This window comes from Phyllobates terribilis, unplaced genomic scaffold (assembly GCF_046119375.1).
Source record: "Phyllobates terribilis strain yellow unplaced genomic scaffold, ASM4611937v1 Scaffold_5__5_contigs__length_657084704, whole genome shotgun sequence".
Taxonomy (NCBI): domain Eukaryota; kingdom Metazoa; phylum Chordata; class Amphibia; order Anura; family Dendrobatidae; genus Phyllobates; species Phyllobates terribilis.
Window position 1 is genome coordinate 449,788,763 of NW_027362765.1, and position 5,712 is coordinate 449,794,474.

Genomic DNA, 5,712 nt, shown 5'->3' on the forward strand with positions numbered 1-5,712 from the left:
TATGGCAACGATGATTGAGGTGGGGGAAGATATGGCAATGATTGAGGAGGTGCGGGGAGATATTGCAATGATGATGGAGGAGGTGGGGGAGATATGGCAATGATGGAGGAGGTGGGGGGGAGATATGGCATTGATGGAGGAGGTGGGGAGGATATGACAATGATGATGGGGAGATATGGCAATGATGATGGAGGAGGTGGAGGAGATATGAAAATGATGGAGGAGGTGGGGGAGAACAATGATGGAGGAGGTGGGGAGAGCAATCATGGGGATGGGGGAGAGCAATGATGGGGATAGGGGAGAGCAATGATGGGGGATTATTTGGACGCTATATACTGTTAATATGTGGTCTGGTCATGGTGTGGTGGTATTTCTCCCTTGTATGTAGTATTATTTGGTCACTATGTGGTGGTAATATGTTGTCTGGCCATGGGGTTACTGTATTTCTCCCTTGTATGTAGTATTATTCGGTCACTATGTGGTGGTAATATGTGGTCTGGTCACGGTGTGGCAGTATTTCTCCCTTGTACGTGGTACTATTGGTGTTGGTATAGTGGATTGTGTTGTGTATGGCGGTCATTTGTTCTCTCTGATATTAATTAGAAGATTCTTTATTTCCATTAGTGATTAAATACTTGGAACAAGATGCACTCACAGGGGTTCTCCAGGGAAAACAAGTAATCACCTCTCCACAGGATAAGTGATAAATTAGTGACTAGTGGGGGTCTGACTGCTGGGACCCACACCGATTGGTAGAATGTGGAGTTTTTATCCCATTAGACGGGAGCTCATGTGCGACTTGACCACTGATCAATTCATTCCCTCAGTGGCTGTTCTTGTCTTTTTCTGGAAGCCACAAAGAGAATGAATATCCTGTCAGGGATAAAATGTCCCCATTCTTCCGATCAGTGCGTTTTCCAATGTTTGAACACAAACAATCAATAAGTTGTCACTAATCCTGTGGAGCCCATGGATCGATGATAACTTGTTTTAACCAAAGAACCCCTTTAATGCAAACTATCGTAATTGTACATCCCAGTTATGGTGGCGCACAGTAGTTGTGCAGGAGCCGCCTGTGATTTACAGTCGACACTCCACTATAACGGGGATAACAGCTAACGGGTATTTGCATATAGCTGTAGGGTGGGCCCTTAGGATCAATTCCTCCTGTGGACCCCAGACACCACAGTCCGACATTGTTGGTAACCTAATGGGTCATATACCCGATAAGGTGCTCAACTATTTTTTAGGGATAGTGGTTTAACCTCTTAACTCCGAAAACCAGCATTCTTTAACACCTCCTAATAATACTATGTTAAATATTATTTGTATTCCAAAGTTATGAGCTTTAAAATGTGGAGATTAAAAAAAAAATTGCCATGTCAGAAAGCACCAACCCAGGCAGACGTTTGACAGGTGAAGTGTTATTTTTTTGGGGATAGTAGGAAAAACAATAAAATATAAACGTAGATTAACAACGGATTACAATAATGTATTATTTCTCAGAATTCATTGCCATTAAAAGGGAGAATCTGTCTGACTCCCAAAGTTTACAAATTTTCTCAGTAATCGTGATGAGATAAAATTCTCACAAGGTGACAACACTGAACCCGCTTATTCTCACGTGATCTAAGATTGCCAGACTCATAGAGATGACAAAACGGGAATCGGCCACTTCCCTGCATGTCTCAGAAGTGGCTGTTTGTATAAATGAGACCTAATTCCACAGGAATATTGCTTTCTTTAAGGCAAAAGACGTAAAATTTATTAAAGTGAATCTGTCACCAGGTTTTTGTTACCTCATCTGAGAGCAGCATAATGTGGAAAAATAGACCCTGATTCCAATGATGTATCACTTAGTTTCCTGGGTGCAGCAGTTGTGACACAATCAGAGTTCTTAGATGTAGAATGTAGCAGAGCTTAGAAAGCTAACCCCGCCCACACCAGGCTCTGTATGTACCTAGTCTATTGACAGTGAGCTGATTATCACAGGAGGGGGGCGTGGTCAGACTAGCAGTTGTGTGAGACCTAGTCTAGCAATGATAATATCCTGGTGATAGAACCTTCATTGTAAATAAACAACAGTACACAAGCTGATAATTGACACATTGCTTAATTCAGTGTTTTAACACCTACATTATGCTATCCTCACATTACATAGCAAAAAAAACTGCTGACAGGTTCTCTTTAAGTGTGACATTTTATCACAATTTAAATATTATTGGGAACATCTACTTTTCTCTGTTGGTTTTCCACAGATCTATTGCTGAAGTTACAATCACATAATAGCAGGGGTTATCCAGAAAGAGTTTTTCAAAAATACTCTAAGCTCTTAGTGGCAGAACATAGTATAAATGGTGAATTTCTGTATTATTATTATTATTATTATTATTATTAACCATACACTGACACCTAGTGGTCACAGAGTTAACTGTTGTTAGGGTGAGAGAAAATATACTGTACCAGACAATCTTCATATCAGTGATATTGAGTTGTGTGTTTCATTTATAATTCAAGTAATAATTTTTTTTTTTCATAGAAAATATTTTTTTTCTTTTACATAGGAAACAATATTTAATTAGTATACTAGAATACTGGCTCCTATGAATAAGAATGTAGATGGGCTATTTCTGATACCAAAAATGTTTGAATGATTAAAATTTTTATATTTATTTAACGGTTTTCTACTTTTACTTTATTTTTTAGTCCCCTTAAGAGACTTGAAGCTGCATTTGTTTGATCACTTATACTATAAAACATCAGGGCTGGTGCATATACATCACTGGAGACACTGGGCTGGGGTATATACATTACTGGAGACACTGGGCTGGGGTATATACATCACTGGAGACACTGGGCTGGGGTATATACATTACTGGAGACACTAGGGTGGGGCATATACATTACTGGAGACACTGGGCTGGGGCATATACATTACTGGAGACACTGGGCTGGGGCATATACATCACTGAAGACACTGGGCTGGGGCATATACATCACTGGAAACACTGGGCTGAGGCACATACATCACTGGAGACACTGGGCTGGGGCATATACATTACTGGAGACACTTGGCTGGGGCATATACATCACTGGAGACACTGGGCTGGGGTATATACATTACTGGAGACACTAGGGTGGGGCATATACATTACTGGAGACACTGGGCTGGGGCATATACATTACTGGAGACACTGGGCTGGGGCATATACATTACCGGAGACACTGGGCTGGGGCATATGTTATGTTCTGCTACCAAAGCTAAGGAAAGAGAGGAGATCTGTCCCTACTATAGGACTCAGCTGAATCCCTACGATGTAACAGGGAACCTGATCCTGCGATCAGACCTGCTAAAGTCCTAATCTAGTCTGTACGAAGTCCTATAGATGTGGGGAGGGAATCCCTACAAGTACTAAGGACTGTGAGGAATATGGGACACCTCCTAACAGAAATAGTAGCAGACAGGCGAACAAACAAAATAGATAGAACATAGAGGTCCGTAGACCAAGCAAACTAACAGAGTTAGATACAGAGCACAGGCTAGCTAGAAAGTAGATATACAATGAAGTCCAGCAAAGCCAGAAGGGTGGAGCAGGATTAAATAGGCCAACAAGGTCATGTGACCAGCAAAGGAAAAAAAACCTAACAGCAAGGTTCTAACAGCATATACATTACTAGAGAGACTTGACTGAGGCATATACATCACTGGAGAGACTGGGCTGGGGCATATACATCACTGGAGACACTGGGCTGGGGTATATACATCACTGGAGACACTGGGCTGAGGCATATACATTACTGGAGACACTAGGGTGGGGCATATACATTACTGGAGACACTGGGCTGGGGCATATACATTACTGGAGACACTGGGCTGGGGCATATACATTACTAGAGAGACTTGACTGAGGCATATACATCACTGGAGAGACTGGGCTGGGGCATATACATCACTGGAGACACTGGGCTGAGGCATATACATTACTGGAGAGACTTGACTGAGGCATATACATTACTGGAGACACTGGGCTGGTGCATATACATTACTGGAGACACTGGGCTGGGGCATATACATTACTGGAGACCCTGGGCTGGGGAATATACATTACTGGAGAGACTTGACTGAGGCATATATCTCACTAAAGATGCTGGGTTAGAGCATATATTTCACTGGAGAGACATGGCTGAGGCATATACATCACTGGAGACACTGGGCTGGGGCATATACATTACTGGAGACACTGGGCTGGTGCATATACATTACTGGAGACACTGGGCTGGGGCATATACATTACTGGAGACCCTGGGCTGGGGCATATACATTACTGGAGACACTGGGCTGAGGCATATACATCACTGGAGACACTGGGCTGAGGCATATACATCACTGGAGAGACTTGACTGAGGCATATATATCACTAAAGATGCTGGGTTAGAGCATATATTTCACTGGAGAGACTTGGCTGAGGCATATACTTTACTGGAGACACTGGGCTGGGGCATATACATTACTGGAGACACTGTGCTGGGGCATATACATTACTGGAGAGACTTGACTGAGGCATATATATCACTAAAGATGCTGGGTTAGAGCATATATTTCACTGGAGAGACATGGCTGAGGCATATACATCACTGGAGACACTGGGCTGGGGCATATACATTACTGGAGACACTGGGCTGGTGCATATACATTACTGGAGACACTGGGCTGGGGCATATACATTACTGGAGACCCTGGGCTGGGGCATATACATTACTGGAGACACTGGGCTGAGGCATATACATCACTGGAGACACTGGGCTGAGGCATATACATCACTGGAGAGACTTGACTGAGGCATATATATCACTAAAGATGCTGGGTTAGAGCATATATTTCACTGGAGAGACTTGGCTGAGGCATATACTTTACTGGAGACACTGGGCTGGGGCATATACATTACTGGAGACACTGTGCTGGGGCATATACATTACTGGAGAGACTTGACTGAGGCATATATATCACTAAAGATGCTGGGTTAGAGCATATATTTCACTGGAGACACTGGGCTGGGGCATATCCATTACTGGAGACACTGGGCTGAGGCATATACATCACTGGAGACACTGGGCTGAGGCATATACATCACTGGAGAGACTTGACTGAGGCATATATATCACTAAAGATGCTGGGTTAGAGCATATATTTCACTGAAGAGACTTGGCTGAGGCATATACTTTACTGGAGACACTGGGCTGGGGCATATACATTACTGGAGACACTGGGCTGGGGCATATACATTACTGGAGACGCTGGGCTGGGGCATATACATTACTGAAGACACTGGGCTGGGGCATATACAGGTGCATCTCACTAAATTAAAATATCATCAAAAAGTTAATTTATTTCAGTTCTTCAATATAAAAAGTGAAACTCATATATTATATGGAGTCATTACAAACAGAGTGATCTATTTCAAGTGTTTATTTCTGTTAATGTTGATGATTATGGCTTACAGCCAATGAAAACACAAAAGTCATTATCTCAGTAAATTAGAATACTTTATAACAACAGCTTGAAAAATGTTTTTAAAATCCGAAATGTTCGCCTACTGAAATGTATGTTCAGTAAATGCACTCAATACTTGGTCGGGGCTCCTATTGCATCAATTACTGCATCAATGCGGCGTGGCATGGAGGCGATCAGCCTGTGGCACTGCTGAGGTGTTA